Source organism: Culicoides brevitarsis, chromosome 2, assembly GCF_036172545.1.
Source record: "Culicoides brevitarsis isolate CSIRO-B50_1 chromosome 2, AGI_CSIRO_Cbre_v1, whole genome shotgun sequence".
Lineage (NCBI taxonomy): Eukaryota > Metazoa > Arthropoda > Insecta > Diptera > Ceratopogonidae > Culicoides > Culicoides brevitarsis.
In genome coordinates, this window is record NC_087086.1 from 4,454,130 (window position 1) to 4,472,168 (window position 18,039).

At 24.9% G+C, this 18,039-nt stretch overlaps 1 protein-coding gene across 1 annotated transcript in view; it reads right to left on the reverse strand.

Moving 5' to 3' along the window:
- LOC134832733 (neural-cadherin) overlaps window positions 1–18,039 on the reverse strand; it is a 180,766-nt gene that overhangs the window by 56,806 nt on the left and 105,921 nt on the right. The gene's annotated exons all lie outside the window — the stretch shown is intronic.

Genomic DNA, 18,039 nt, shown 5'->3' on the forward strand with positions numbered 1-18,039 from the left:
AAAATTTTTAATTTTTCTTCAATAATTAAGAAAATTTTTCCTTTATTAAAAATATTTTAATTAATTCAAACAAAGAAAAAAAAATTAAACATTAAATATTAAAAATCATCTCTTATCAAAAGAAATTCTTTAATCTCGAGTCACCCAAAATCAATTTCTAAAAGTCGATAACAGTTTTTTGTTGCCATCGACGAATCGACGTCGTTCATTGTCACTCTCTATCTTCATGCATGACTTGCATGGCTTGTTCTGCAATCACCATCATCATCACATAAGTGCAATTTCTAGTCTCTCGTGATTTATTATGACCCCCTAAACACAAACAATTAATATTTTATTTTAAAACCAATGTTATACATTAAAAAAAATCACAAAAAAATTCCCGTAAAATATGTGATAAAATTTAGTTATCCACATGCACGATCACGTGACGTTCTCGCTCTCTCGAAATTATGTCGAATATTTATTTATTAGGTGCGATGTATCGATGAGAGATGCATCTCGAATGTACGGCGAAAAAAAAATTCTATAAAAAAATAAAAACTTGTTTTATTGATATGTTGTGTGTGTGTGTGTGCAATGTTTTTAATGCCTTTTATGTCCGCAAATGCATATACAATGTGTTAACAATTCAATTGAAATTTTGCCAAAAATCTACCGACGAGGACGACGTGCATTAGGTTTCGAGATGCGTACCGACGTGCGGATGGAAATTCATATAAAATATAAAAAAAATTCCCTGCGATAAATATAAAATGGATGAGATTTTTATTTATTTCGGGATATTGCGACTGCAGCTCAATATTTTATGATTGATTTTTTTTTGTTTCGGGCTTTGAAATATTTGTGAAATATTTCAAATAATTGCTTTGGAATGATTGGCGTTATTTGTCATCGCATCACATTGCACGACATCCGATAGCTGCTCGTCGAGAATTCGGTAAAAATGTAATTATTTTTAATTTTAATGCAATTTTAATTTTTTTTAAAATAAAAATCAATAGATAGCTCTTTATTATTAAATTTTACAGACAAGTACTGATAATAAAATTATAAATATTTTAACAACCCAATATTGACTCGTAAAATTGTTATCCAGATGTCCATTGCTGTGTTACCATTACTCTGTGGATATTTGTTTTGTGGTATTTTACTGATATTTTTCGAATTTTTTTGACGTTCATTCAGTAAAAAATTCAAAAAAATACGATTTAAAAAAATTATTTTAAAACAAAATTTTTATTTTTTAGTCGAAATAATTGAAAAAATTTAAAATTTGCATTGGGACTCAGATTTGAAATATGCATTGGGTCAAAATTTTCAAACTTAATTGAAATAAAAATTTCGAATATACATTGGATCGAAAATAGTAAATATTTATAATAGAGAAAATTTGAAATTTTGCATTGGGAAAATGATGAAATATGCATTGGGTAAAAAATTTAAAAATATGATAAAAAGCATATTTAAATTATTATTTGGAGCTTAAAGAGAAATTAATTAAGAAAAATTATTATAAAAAAATTATTCAATAAAAATTTATTTAAAAAAAATTAAAATGTGCATTGGGATGAGAATATAAAATATTTGTTATAAAAAATATTTTAAATTTTGCATTGGGAATAATTTTGAAAATTTAAAATTGTTTTTTTGGGCAAATTAATTTTTTAATTCTTCATTGGAGAAAAATAAAAATTTAGTTAAAAAAAATTATTTTGAAGAAAATTAAAAATTTGCAAAAAAAAAATAAAAAAAAATTTATTAAATTAAAAAAATTTAAAAAAATAAATTAAAAAATTTAAAACAGATGATTAAAATAAAATTTGAATAATTATTAAGGACAATTAATTATTTATTGGAAAAAAATTAAAAAAAAAATATTTAATAAAAATTTTATAAAAAAATATTTGAAAAAAAAAATAATAAAATGTGCATTGGGATAAAAAAACTATAAATGTGATACTATCTTTTTTCGCGATAACTTTATAACCTTTTTTTGTTAATATTTGTATGGGATGGTCACACAAACAACAATTTATATGTAAATTCAACGAACAAAAAAAAATAATATTAACCCGAAAAAAAAAATGCGGGATGTCACGGCAATTATGATAATAATTGTGAAATGTAATAAAAATCAAAAATAATTGTCATGACATTTTTTTACGCTCCAGGTGGTCAAATTTATTTCATGCTTCTGCGTGTGCATGGAGATGCCTTGTTTTTTATTTATTTATTTATTTTTTCTTTTTGTTTAATTTGGTTTTTTTATTATTTTTTTTTTCATATAAATTATCAATGGTGAAAAAAAATTCACGTGCGTGCCAAAAACAATTAATTAAACATAAAAAAATAATTCGCAAGACAAATATTTGGAAGGAAGTAAATTATTGATGATGTGACGTGCGATGGAAAATGATGAAAAGAAATTGAAACTCTTCATCGGTGAGGTGAGATAAAACTTTTTTTTTTGGGACGAAGATAAATTATTTTTTTCTGTGCCATTTTTTTTTTTTTTTTTTTTCAAGAAATGGGATTAAACCGTCATAACAATGTTATAGAAAGAAGTTTAATGATCAATCAGCGCATTTTCTGGTCAATAAACAAGAATTTACCGCTTGATCGATTTTTTGTATCTTTTTTCACACATTTCAGGGAAAAAGATGGAGTTTAGAGCGAAAAATGGTGAAAAATGAGCAAACACGGGGAAAAGTGACAATCACTCTTCTTTTTTCATCATTCATCATCAACTTTTGTGATGTGATGGTAGACAACTTTTTTTTTATTTTAATTTTATTTAATAATAAAATAAAATAAAGTAAAAAAAGAGAAACATCACACACGTCATGACACAAAAAATATAAAAAAAAATTTTTTTTTTTGGCCAACATTGGTGACAAGAGACGAGCAGATGAATGGAAATTGATTCAATTTAATAAACTTTTTTTTTCTCTCACTCACTTGTCGGGCAATTCTTGAACACGAAGCGAATGAGTGAGAGAGAGATGCTTAATAAAATGTTTTTAATATGAAATTGTCGAGCGAATTGAGGACTGGATTAAAACAATTACTCAACAATGACATGAAAAAATGCATCAAGGGTGTTGCGGATGGATTATGTGTTAAAAATAAATATGTTGCAAGGAACGAACGACGAGGGACAAACACACATACAAAATTAATTGAATTAAATTAAATGGTTTATTAAAAGTGCTCATCTGATGTCGCAACACTCACTCACTGTCCGTTCTTGATACCGACATTTTTTTTGTGCAATTTTAATATAATTTTAATATTGGGAAGCAATTTATCACAGTCTCGACGTTGGTTGATCAGTGGCATGATGAGCAAAAAAAGGACAAATAAACGTCAATAAATAAAAAGTTAATCAATTGGAGGAAAAAATCGAATAAAATTACTTTTTTTCTCGTGTGGCTTTGGATTGAAGGGTTTTAATGTAATTTGGTGTGTTGCATTTTTAATTATTTCATCAATTTTTGTTGTTTTTATATTTATCTTGATTATTTTTGTTGATCCATTGATTGGTATGAAAATAAAATGATCGAACATTTTTTCATCAACCAATAATTTTAATTGATTTTTTGTTTGCAATTTTAAACAATTAACTTCAGAATTATTTTCATTTAAATGTTTGTAATTTTTTAAGTTTTTAATTTAATTAATAATTTTATATAATAATTTTTTTTTAAATTTTTTAAAAATTTTCAATATTTAATTATTTAAAAAATAAATTAATTAAGTAAATCGAAAAAATTAATTTAAATTAATTAATTTTTTTAAAATAAATTAATTAAAATTAATTAAATAAATAAAAAAAAATAATTAAATTAATTTTTTATTCATAATAATAAAAAATAAATTTTAAAATTTTCTCATTAAAAAAATATTTTACAGAGCCCAAACTTCAAAAATTTAATTCAAACCCATAAACCAAAAGCACAAATTAATTCTGAAACTAATTTGTGACATGTAACAATAACAACAACAAAATTCTAATCCATTCTAAAACTTTTATCATTATGTTAATGTTCGCTATTATTATCAAATATTTTTGTCAAGTTAAATTTAAAATATATTCCACACACAAAAATAATTTTATTTTTGGATTGTAATTATTCATCGTTGCTTATCTGCCTTTACTTTGCATTGCATGGCTACACAGTGCAATTGCCATTGGTCACGTAGAAAAAGTTGACATATAAATTTAAAACGAATTTTAATCAACGATGACCTGCCTTATTAAATTTCCGTTAAAATATTTTAAAATATTAGACTAACATTTTTATCATAATTAAAATTTATTTATTAGAATTTTTATCAGGTTTTAGATAAATAAACAAATTTATTGCTATAGGAAAAATATTTTTATTTATTGGGGTTAGATTTATTTTTTTTTGTGTGTGATAAAAAATTATTTTTTTTTGTTTTGTTACTCACGTTTTCGACCATTTTATTTATTATAATTTTTTTTATGAGGACTTGATGAAATTACCTGAAATAAATAAAAAAAAATATTTTTAATTAAAATTTTATATTTTAATAATTTTAGTACCTAATTATTTTCAAAAAATAATAAAAATAATTTTTAAAATTAAAATAAAAAGTTAAATAATAATAAAAAAAATATTTTTTATTATTTAAATTTTAATTTAAAAAATATTTTTTTTAAATTTTAATTTTAATTTTTTATTTTTTAAATAATTTTTAAATAATTTAATAATATTAATTTTTAATTAAATTAATATTTTTATACTTAATTTTAAAAAAAATTTTTTTTATTTTTTTTTTAATTTTTAAAATTAAATATTTTTTTCAAAATAATTTTAAAATTTATTTTAAAATAATTTTTAAAAATTAAATAATAATAAAAATAATTTTTAGATTTGAATAATTAAAAAAAATAATTTTTTATTTTAATTTTAAAAATTATTTTTTAATTATTAAATTTTAATTTAACTTTTTTTTAAATAAATATTAATTTTTATATTTTAAAATAATAAAATAAAAATAATTTTAAAAATATTTTTTTTTAAATAAATGAACAACAATCAAAAAATCCCACAAAAGATAAAGTTTCCGACGAGATGATGACGAGCGTGACACGGCAATTTATAACTCCCTAATAATCCTCAAGTTACAAGTAGGTCACATATATGAACAGAATTGCCAAAAATTTAATGAATGTGAATCGTGTCAACGACGAAATGTGACGAGATTTCATAAATAAATGTGTGTCAATTTTTCGTTCATGATTTCCTGCAAGTAAATTTTTTTCTGCAGTAAAGGTCAAACTTTTATTTTCGCCGTAAATCATGAACGTCCTTGACTGGCATCTCACAAGGGAATCATAAACGTGCTTTTATCCAGAATTTTTTTTGCCGATGACAACTTTCTATTGTTATCGAGCATATTTTCGTCCAAAACAGAAAACTTTTTTTTCAAACAAAAACAACACAATTTGTTACAATTTTTCCATTGTTCTGTGCTGCTGATAATTCCGAGTAATACGGATTATATCATCGCGCGTCGTCTCTCAAAAAAATATTCCATTTTGTTACGTAACGTGTGCGAAATAAGATTAATATTGGAACATGAATCATATGAAGAGCCAGAGAAATCCATTGATTTGTTGCGTATTGATATTCTTGCGCGATATGGAAAGAAATATGCCGCAAAAGAGGTGTGAGCTGAATAATATTTATTTGTAAATACACAGAAGAGGGATGATGATAAGCGGATAACAACAAGAAATATTTTTTTCTTATTTTCTCGTTTTGATTTGCATATATATTGCTCGAAACCTTGTCAACAAACGTCTTCTTCTTCTCAAAAAAAAAAAAACGAAGAAAAAATCAAAAAGAGACGAAATTAATGAATTTTCGTGCACATTTGGTACAAATAATGACAATAATTGGGTTACCTAATAAGGTATATCAAACGAAATTTCCCCGAGAACAACAACAACAAGAACCTCTTTGAATATAAATTTCGTCTGATGATATTTTATCATTATTCGCCGGAGAACGAACGTTGCTTCGAGCTACTTTGACGCTTATCCTCGTGACTTGCAATTATTAAATCGACACCGTACCCGTATACAGCGAGAGATTAATTAAAGCTTGAAATTGATACTTTTGACCTGAAACACTTTAATTTGAGGAAATTTTAAGTAAGACCATCACGTGTCATGAAGATGTTTTAATGGGTTTACGTGTAATTTGTCTGTTTCAAATTGTCTTCAAAGAGTTACTGATGCTGCGTGATAGATGGAATATTTTTGCCTTAAGGATGATTTTTGGGTAAATGAACTTTGTGTTTGAGTTGTTTTGAGAAATTTTTCAAAAAATGAACGAAAATTTAATTAGAGGTTGATTTTTTTTTTAATTTTTGGTTTTTAAATTAATTTTAAAAAATTTTTAAAGAGCTCTTTTAATCGATTTTTTTGTACAATTTTTAGTTTTTATTCTTTTTATTTTTAATTTTTTTTTTAAATGATTTTAAAGGCAAATTTTATTTTTTAATATTTTTAAATTTTTTTAATTTTTTTTTTTTTTTTTTTTTTAAATTTTTTTTTTTTTTTTTTTCCAAATTATTTCCTATTGATTTTTAGAAAAAAATTTAATACGGGTTCGATAAAAAATTTTAAGGAATTTTTGGAATAATTTTTTTTAAATTTTAACAAATTAAAAAAAATCAAAACAAATTTTAATTAAATAAAAACGCTTGAATCAATTTTAAGAAAAAAAATTTTTAAAGAGCTTTTAATCGATTTTCAGAGTAAATTTTAATTTTTAAAAAGATATTAATTAATTTTAAGAAGAATTTTTTTTTTAATTTTAAAATTTATTTGTTTTATATTTTTTTCAATATTTTTTTAATATTTATTTTTTTTAAGATTAAAACTTTTAAGCTTTTAAGAAAAGAAAAAAAAAAAAAAAAAAAAATTAATTGATTTTTAAACAAATCATTCCAGTAGATTTTTAGAAGAAAAAAATAAATAACTGAATATATTTTAAAATTTTTTTTTTAAAACTTTATTATTTAAAAAATATTTTAAATCAATTTTTATCCAAAATTTATTCTAAAAATCCCTTTTTATAAAATTTTTTCTTAAATTAAAATTAAAAATCAATTAATTTTTATTTTTTTTTATATTTCTTTTACTTTTTTTCAAGAGTTTTGATCTTAAAAAAAATAAATTCACAAAAAAACTGTAAATTGAATAAAATCTCATATTTTCTTCTCAATATTCACACAAACAACAAATTTTGATCTAATTTTGTCTCTGTCATTTCTTGTATATTTTCTAAACCACACACACACACATGAGTTCATCGCAACACCCGCACAGCATATCACAATTCCGTATCATTGTCACCACAATATTTGCATCAACATCATCTTCCTTAATTAAATTAATCAAGAGCAAGAAGAAAATGAACATTTTATGTTGTGCCATCACACAAACAAATCGCCTTGAGAATTCATCTGTCTCCGTGTCGCATCTCCTCTAAATTTGCAAACGCATGTGTGTGCTCTGATTTGCGTTCTGCATCTCCCATATCTCGACATAATAAATATTCAAATTATATAAAATGTATATTTTAAAGATTAAATTGCACCGATATTGGGGAAAAAGGAAGATTTAAGTACTTAATCAAATAACGACTAAAACTTTCCGTGGCACGAGATTGTAGGTCATGAGTTTTCTTCGTTTTTGCAATAAATATCAATTTGAGCGGAAAATTGAACCCACATCGTACCGAAGGACTTCCATGCAAGAAATTGTCATTTTCTATCAAATCAAATAGCAATCTGTGTTTGCTTTGTGATAAATCTTGAATAATTTTCAGATGGTTTTGCTACTTGTGTGAGATGCAATAAATATCTATAAATATTAACACACATGCTTCTGTCATGTCGGAATTAATGTAGCAAGACAAGGCAGGCATCACAGGATGTGCTCATTAATTTATTTTGACGTCAATGGTTTCAAGTCATTTTGCTTCGAGCTACTGATGAACTCGAAAAATTTCAATTAAATCAAAAAAAAAAAAATTTTAATATAAATTTATGCATCAAAAAATCAATAAGTATTTTTTTGTATACATTTTTAATCAAATTTCAATTCAACAAAATTTTGTCTCGTATTTTTTTTATAAATCTTTTTTTTTTGTTAGGATGGTCAACAACATGGAAAGTTTTACGTTTGGAAAGAGCCTGAAAACTTTAAATTAATTTAACTTGTTATTCAATACGGATGATTATTACTCGGCTATTGAAACGATTTTCATGTTTCGTACAAAATGGAGCTTTGTTCCTAGTTTTTCATGTGAAAATGTAGAAAAGGAGAAAACTTTTTCATAAATTAATTAAATTATTTTTTCCAAAGAATTTTAAAATTTTCAGTAGACGAATTTTAAAAGTGAATTAGATTAAAGGTGGTATTTGGATACAAGTTATTGTATTTTGATTAAAAATAATAAATTAAATTTAAAATGAAATATTTAAAATTTTTAAAGGCAAAAAATTGAAAGTATGATTCATAAATTTTTATTTTTTTATTATTAGGTAAAAATTTTGAAAAATAATCAAATTAAGATAATTAAAATTTTTGAAAAAAAAAAAAAAAATATATTTTAAAATTTTTTGATGGCTAAAAGTTGAAAATATGTTTCATGAATTTTATTTTTTTTATTACTAAATATTTAAAAAATTAATTAAATTAAAATTTTTTAAAATATGACTTTAATTAAAATTATTAAAATTAAAAAAATACTCTAATTATTATTTTTTTTGACAAATTTTAATATTTTTTAATTATTTTTTTAACTAATTTTATTTAATTTAATTTATTTGTTTATTTATTTAATATTTATTTATTTATTATTTTTTTTATTTATTTAATTAATTATTTTAAATTTAATTTTCTGTCAATAACTTGAAAATTTTAAAGAAATTTCTCTAAAAAAAATATTTTATTGTATAATTAAAAGCCATAATTTATATTTTAGTTCAAATTATAGACGCAAATTTCGTGTGTCGCTACTAACAACAAAGCGCCATCTTCAGTAAATTTTATGAAGTTTTAAAAACTCGAAATTTTTAATATAAAAAAACTTCTTTCATTATTTTTATGAATTTTATTCGATTTATGAACTTTTTTAAAGCTAATTTTAATAGAAAATTTCCATTTAAATAGACAAAAGTATTATTTTAAAGAGATTTAAAGCAAAAGAGGGGAGAAACTTTATAATTTTTTATCAAACTAATTTTTGCCAATGTCTGTCATCACAGGTACCGAAACGATAAATACGATGAAAACAAAGAAAAAGGGTGAACGGATTAATTCCTTAATTGCCTTAAGCATTTTACATTTTATTTTATTTAATATCCAGCTTTAAAAATCTCCTTTCAATCCACTCCTTTAACTTTTCCCTTCATTCTCGTGTCTCGTGCTGAATTCCTCGTATATCAGTTAAGTAATTTTCAATTATCTTGGGAATTATCGCACGTTTGCTCACAGCAATCCACTCGATGTATCAACAGTTGAAGTATTTTTTTGTTTTGTTATTTTTGTTTCTTCGAAATCGATATTCGGACGTGTCAAATCCGACGAATAATTAAAACACCGCAAAACCGAAGCCGCCAGTGAAAATTCATAAATTGGACCTAATATAATTTAAAATGGATGAAAAAAGAGTACGTTGAACCACTAATCTACTAAACTATTCGCTCATGTGGTTAAAAATCGGTTGGAAATGCCAAAAAAAAAAAAAAAAACTTGGAAAAAAATTTGTTCATGTGTGGTTTGTGCCTCATTTTTGGCGGAGAAAAATTCGTTCATATATTTGCATTTTTTGGCGGCATAACCAAACAAAGCGACGGAATAAATTAATTTACGCCAAGTAATCTAGTTAACACGTTCCCTGCATGTTTTTTTTGCTCGTTACATTTGTATATTTGCTCATTTCGATGTTTTTTTTCTCGTTTCACGTAAACACAAAATGAACCTAAAATTGTACAAAATTATTTAAATAATTTAATAAACTTGCACCGAAATATTTTTCTGCGAATCAGAGAGAAATTTTGTGAATTTTACACACGCATCACCGAACACGATTATTATTGTACGAAATTTGGTTGGACACATCCAGTTAATTGGAGGAATTTGAATGTAAATTAGCCGCCATGAACTTGTTACAACAAGTCATGGGGGTTACGGGTTACGTCGAAGCATATTGTGCTAATGAGTTGTACGTGTCTTGACACAATTCTGCCGGAGACGCCTGGTTAGATATTCACAAAGGTGACAAGATACATGAAATTTGCATTTGCTTTACGGAAAATTTCTTTTTATGGGATTGAGGTGAGCGACAAATAAGAGATTTGCTTGCAATTACTCTGCCGCCAACGATTTTTTTCTTTTTTTTTACAGTTGCTGAGTAAATAAAAGTCAGTTTTTGACATTTTAGCAAATCAAGAAAGTGAAAAGTTGTTGGTTCGTGTTTGAAAAATTTTGCGAATTTTTCATTATTTTATTTTTTTTAGTTAAGAATTTCATGAAAAAAAAATCAGTTCATAAACTTTCGACTTTATTGAAAAAAAAATAAATAAATTAAAAAAAAAATTAAAGTATTTTTTTTACATAAAAATTAATTTTAAATTAAAAAAATATATTTTTTACCAATGTTAATTTTTTATTTTAAATTATTTATTTTTTTTAAATTAATTAAAAATTAAAAAAAAATAATTAATTAATTAATTTTAATTTTTTTATTATTTTATTTTATTTTTTTTATTAAATATTTTATTTTATTTTAAATAAAAATTATAAATAAAAAATTATAAAAAATTAAAATAAAATATTATAAAAATAAAAATTAAAAAATTAATTCTTAATTTTTAATTAAATTATAAAAAAAAATTTTTAAATGTTTTAAATAATTATTTTCATTTTTTTATGAAATATAATTTCATTTCTATTTTAATTTAAATTTTAAATATTTTTTTAATTAATAAATTAAAAAAATAATGTGATCTTAAATTTTTAGATCTTAACTTCATGAATTTTACTGTAGATGGCGCTCCAGTAAATTTTTATTCACGTAAATAAAATAAATTGTTTTAAAAATTTCGCAATAATTTATAAAACTTTTGAAACACAAAATTTCCACATATTCTTGAATATGAGTTGCATTATGCATGCTGTTAAAAAGCCTTATGACACAAACAAGATAAGGTACTTCTTTTTTTCTCATCTCACATCTTGTGATCTGAGTGACATTTGAACATTCCCTGAAGCAAAACGTTGCTTGTTGAAACGAAGACAGAAGAAAAAAATTTTTAAAATAAAATATTATCTTAATAAATTTATGTTTACTCTCATTTATTTGTACATAGACAGACAGCTCAGTGCTGTGGCATGAAGAAGTTGCTTCAAGTAATGAGAGAATGAAAAAAGCTGCAAGACCATCGCACGAGCTTTTTTACTCAAATTATCTTAGTCAACTGTAAAATTAACATAAATTTTTTATTATAATTCAGAATTTTTTTTTGTCTCTGTTTGCTCTTCTTCAAATTTCGTTTGATTTTTTTTTTCTTAAAGAATTTTTCTGACAAAAAACCGCAAAAAAGAACAAAATATGTAAATCGAAAAGTTAAATATTTATTCGCATGGAAGTAAAATAGAAACACATGCAGAAAAAAAAACATTAACACGATTCAAGTTTCACACACACGCATCTCGAGGATTCTTCGTGTTACAAGGAGATGAGACGCGCGCAAAAAAAAAGTGTGTAATAAAATTAAAGGCTCATCGCTTTATTTTTTCCAGCTTGAGTACGTTTGTGTTGCGGCGAAATTGAATGAAGAGCGAAACGTGATGAAAATAAAGGAACGAAAAATGCGTAACTTTTGCCATGCCAAAAAAAAATATAAGACAAGCAGCATAAAGAATTTATTAAATTGTGGATGAAATTTTTCTTCGCTTCTCTCTCCATCTCGTCGTCATCAAGAATGCCGTCGAGAAAACTTTTTGCATTTATGAGTTCAAGTCTAACTTTCAAGACGAGCTGAACACAAATTTACATAAGGTATCTTTCGAGTAATTAACTCACACACGGAGCTTATGTGACATTAAATCGATTCCAATTTGGGCTTAAGTGACGTCAGTATTGTCCCGGAAAAGATGTAGCATTTTTACAAATAATAAGCCATCTCCATACAAAACATGAATTATGTGTAAATAAGTTGTTTATTTCACTAAACGACACACACACTGCCATCCAGAGCGAAAGATGGGAAAACAATTCTGCGAAGAAAGTTTGTATTCAGCAAATGATGATGTCTTAAATATTTATTGTTTGTGCTCAATTTCGTAGAAATAACAAAAGATCAAGTTACTCTATATTTTCCACGTATAATGCATATGAAAAACATGTAAGTTTTTAGGCACAAAAAGGTTTTCAAAATAAATCTTTTCCGGTTCGAATGTTTGTTCGTACGATGCAAATTATTTTGTAACTCTTCGTTTATGTCTTCGTGCGATTGTTTGTGGTTATTTCCAAAGGAAAACACTTATTTGTTACTTACATGTGAGTTGTTCCAAGACAATGGCAATTATTAAGTCTCGTCTAGTTTGTAAGGGGCTTTGTTTGATTAATTTCTGTATTAAAAGCTTAATTTGATGCAAATTTTTGTTAAGGGATTGAAATAAATTGAGGTTATGTTATTTTAAAGTAAAAATGGCGGGAAATTTGAAAAAGATCTTAAGTATTAGATCTTGACAGATCTTAACAGATCGAAAAATGGCTGAAAAGTTTCGAAACTTTAAGATCTTTTAAAATATCGATCTGTTGAAATCATTCAAGATCTAAAACTTAGATCCTTTTCAAATTTCGCGCCATTTTTACTTTATTTTCTGTCTTAATTTATTCATAGATCTAATAAAGTTGATCTGTTAAGATCTTCTTATGATCAAATCCCGATCGTAATTTTATTTTGATTCAAAGATCTCATATCGAAATATTTTAAACTGAAATACGATCTAAATGGATCGATATGAGATTTTTAAATCAATATAATATTACGATCTGTTCAGATCTTTGTTGATCAGTTAATATTTTTCCATATCTTAAAATTTCTTTAAAATCTTAAATGAAAAGTAAATCCAATCTAAATCTCTTCCTTTACCCTAAAAAAAAATCCGTAATCAAACTTTTCCTTTCTATTTGTGGCCCAAAAGTTATAAAAGCAAGTAAGTAACGTTGTAATCTTCGACCACAAATCCATCGGAAATAAGATTAAAATAATTGTAACTGACAGCTGTATCAACACTGAGCAGCAAACCAACAAGACAGATGCATTATTTACAACTCTCTTGCTTATTCATCATATATACAAAACGTTCTTCGAAAAATATAGGTATGTAATAATAATAATCGTACAATTTTATTTTTATCATATCTCATCATTCAAGATACTTTAACATGCTCGAAGATCCTCTTAAAAACCTCGTGTTGTTTCTTCAAGGAGATGTTTTGCAGTCTAAAGTAAAGCCGAGTAAAACACGTGAAGGAAAATAGGTTTTGGTTTTCAAAGGCATATACATTTTAACATGGAGTTTCATGTCAATAAAACATCATTTACATAAGCAAACATGCAATAAATATCTACAAATATTTGCCAAACAGCTACTTAGTTTGTGGTTTCATCAGTTCATCGGTTTCATTGGAGTTTCATCGTCTGATGATAATAACGTTAATGGCAACTCATTCGATTCAATTGTGAAAGACAGTTGCTTCAGTCGCAGGTAGAGGTAATAAATTACTGTTCCACACACATCCGATTACGTAAAAATGAAACGTGCATAATGATAATAATAAAAAGAGGGGGATGGTATATAAGATGAATTACATTTTGTCTTCTTCATCGTCTTCTTGTACCTCCTTGTGAGTGGAAAATGGAGAAATTTTACAAGTTTTTAAGTTTCGTGAAATTTACTGTAGATGGCGCTTTTTTTAAGGCAAAATTATTAAAAATCTAGTTTCAAAATTTCGTAAACTTTTTTTCAGATCTCATTAGATCTTTTGTGATCTTTATTTAGATCTTTTGTGATCTTTATTCAGATCTTTTCTGATCTTTATTTAGATCTTTTGTGATCGTTATTTAGATCTTTTCTGATCTTTATTTAGATCGCTTCTGATCATTATTTAGATCTTTTCTGATCGTTATTTAGATCTTTTCTGATCGTTATTTAGATCTTTTCTGATCTTTATTTAGATCTTTTCTGATCTTCATTTTGATCTTTTCTGATCTTTATTTAGATCTTTTCTGATCTTTTCTAAATTTTTATTTAAAAAGCGGCAAATTTCAATCCTTTCCTCTCCGCAGCGCATCGTTACTCACTTGTTTTTATCGCATTTCCCTTCACTCTTTTATTATTTATATCCAAACGAAAAAGCTCACAGACTCCAACTGCTTGGAAATGAGACACTGAGGAATATTTTTACGGCACCACATCGCAACAACGTCTCATTATTATTCGAATGATGAAATTGTCTTCGATTGGTTTTGTGTGCAAGCGTAAGGAAAGAAGATTATGTCAGAACGAAAACGTGGGATGATGATGTAACAAAAAAAAAACAACAATAACAGCAGGAAAATTCGGAGGGAGAAGAATTTAACGCAGGTCAGTGTCGCAACAAATTTTGGCGTTTCCTTCGTTTCCCTTTTTTTTTCTCGAAAATTTTGAAGACGTTCGACCATAAGGTGCGCCAAATAAATCAAAAAGCATGAACGTTGAAAATTTATAATAATAACAAATGACACTTATTGACACCAGAAATTAGCTTTTTTTTCTTCTTTTGTTTGTTTGCTGCCGAATTTTGTTATTTTCTCCGAAAAATGAGATTAAAAATCATCTCGCTTCGTTCTCCCCTGTGTTTGTTTCTAATACAACATTAGCAAAAAAATAGCGCTTGTAGTAAGAGTTACACTTTTTTTTCTGCTCTTCAACTTAATTCTCATTTTCATTGCGTAGCGGCTGCTCCAACAAACAACACAAAAAGAATTTTTAATATTAAAGCTGAAAGTGCTATTAATCTTTCATCGTGAACGTTGTACATGTCGCTCGTTCGTTCGTTGTTGTTGTTGTTCTGTTATAATGGGATAAAGGATCAGTGTTTATTATGTGACACACAGAAAAATTATATTTTTTTTCTCATATTGTTCTTCTGTTCTGCGATAAATGTGAAAGTCAGTCAAGCACCGGAAAATGCATGTTATTCGAGTGTGTGTCGAGAGGCACTTGACCAACGACGAAGTGTTTCGATATCGTACTTTTTGTATTCTCCCTTTCGAACAACAATCACCTATGGAGATTTTTTTGATTATTTTTCATTATTTTTACAACGGGTTCGAATAGTTTTGCGGAGGGAAATGTCAAGAGCTATTGTTGCTTTCTCTCTTGCCGAAGGTTATGATGTACGTGAGTTGGTCATTTTCGATGGAAATCAAGGTTTTTGAGCACGTGCGAGTGAAAAATTAAAGTTTGAATTGTTTTTTTTTATCGATTTTATGTTTTTAATTTAATATTATTAAATTTTATTTTTTTATTCAAAATTATTTAAAATTATTTTTTAAAAATTTTTTATTTATTTATTTTTTAAGCAATATAAATTAAATAAAATAATTTTATAAAAAATATTTATATAAATATTTTCTATAAAAATAAATTATTTAATTAATTAAATTATAAAAAATAAATTTATTAAATATAAAAAATTTTAATATTTTGTTGAAAAAAAAATAAATAAAAAAATTATTTATAAAATTAAAAAAAATAACTTAATGTTTTTTTTTAATTAATAACTTTAATTGAAAATAATTAATTAAAATACAAAAAAAATAAATTTATTTTTTTTATATTTATTTTTTTTTTAAAAATAAATAATTTATTTTATTATTTAAAAAAAAAATAATTTTATATTAAAAAATTAATTTTAATATTAATTTTAAATTTAATTATTTAAATTTTTTTTCTGAAAATTTTTATTTTTCTAAAAAATTAGAATTTTTTGTAAAAAAAAATACGTACAAAGTTAAATATAATTAAAAAGTTTGTCAGTTAATTTTTATAATTTTATTTAAAATTTATTTTTGTTAATTTTTTTTTTATAATAAAAAAAAATCTACCAAATTTTTCTTGAAAATTCAACTTTTTAAACTTAAACCAATAAATCTTCAAACTTTTGTTCATTTTAAGTCAATTTCTCGAATAACTTCTGTCTTTTTCTGTCAATTTATCGCTATTAACACCCATAAGTCCATCATCGTCACCTGCAAAGCCCGTCATCATTATTGATTATTGACACTCGTTCGCCGTGTTTTCTTCCATTTCCTCTCTTAATCGCGTTCGTGTGTCAACATTTATCTTGGGACAATGTCGTCTGTCGTCTTTCGTCTCCGAAACATGTCAAAAAAGCGACAAAACGACGAAGAATCACAAATCAAATTAACTCGACAAAATAAATAAATTACCTCCCGAAAAGTTGTGAGTAAATTTTGCACAAACACAAAACGTTTACGGGAGCGCACGACAAAGGCACGGCAAAACAATAACTCACTCACAATTTTTTAGTGTCAATCATCCATTTATTTTTCTATATATTTGCGCGTGTGTTGTCTTTGCCGTGTGCAAAAGTTGTGATGGAAAAATAAAACGATCAAAAATTTCCTGAGAAATGTCGAGCAAAGAAGAAGGATGAGCGACGTAAATCATTTTGTGCGAGAATTTAATAAAAAAAAAGAAAAAAATTGACCGAAAACTGCTGACGACGAATGAATCTCTTGAATGGGAATCAATGCAAAATGTTTTAATATCGCTAATATATTTATTGCTCGCTAAAAAATCATAAAAACGAACATTAGGAAGTGCGACACGGAGCACAAAAGCACAAAAGCACAGTAAAATCAATTTACCTAAATATGTGCTGTTCATAAGTACCCCGAATATCTTTAATGGATCAACCATTATGCTTTGTTCGTTATGCTTTTTTTTCGCTTTCGTTTTTCGGTCGTTTCGTAATTTTACATGGCATGGCGCGATGCTATATGAACTTTTTCCCTTATTTATGAACCGTTTAGTACGATTATTATTATAATAATCATAATTGTGGTCGTTTTGCGTTTTCATTCCGAATTTCTGTGTTGGTCGTTTTGTGTTTTGTTGATGTTGGTTCGTCAGAAAATTTCTCTATTATTTTTTTGTTCATTCGAGAAATTGGATTTTTTTGTAAGATATAAAGCAGATCTACAAAAAGAATAATTTTCCAAAAAAATAAATTTATTTTTATTAAAAAAAAATGTTCAGGGTTGCCAAAAATTTAATTTTTTAAATTTTTTTTTAGTTTTTTTTTTAAATAAAAAATTGAGTTTCAGCCTCAGGGTTGCCAATTTTTTTTTTTAAATTGAATTCAAAATTTGGCAGAGGCCTTCAGTTAAAATTTAATTTTTAAATAAAAATAATTATTTTTGTAAAAATTAAATTTCAACTCAAATGTTGCCAAAATTTAATTTTCTTATAAATTTTTAAAAATCTTTAAATATTTTTGATTTTTATGTTTACTTTATTTCTTATTAAAAAAAATAATTTAATTCAAATTACAGGGTTATCAAAATTTTAATTACATAACAACTTTCTAATAATTTTTCAAAATTTTATAATTTTTTTATATTTTTTAAAAACGTTTAAAAATTTTATATTTTTGCTTAAAATAAGTAAATATTTTTTAATTACAGGGTTGCCCAAATTTTAAATTTTTTATTAAACATATTTAAGTTTTATATTATTATTTTGACTTGTAAAACGAAATTTTGTGAACTATCTTGAGATCTTTACTGATCAAATTCATATTACAGTGTTGCCAAATATTCATATAGTTAAAAAAAATTAATTATCTTGAAAATATCAATTTGTTAAAATTATTTTCTAATTCTTCTTTTAAAATTATGAGT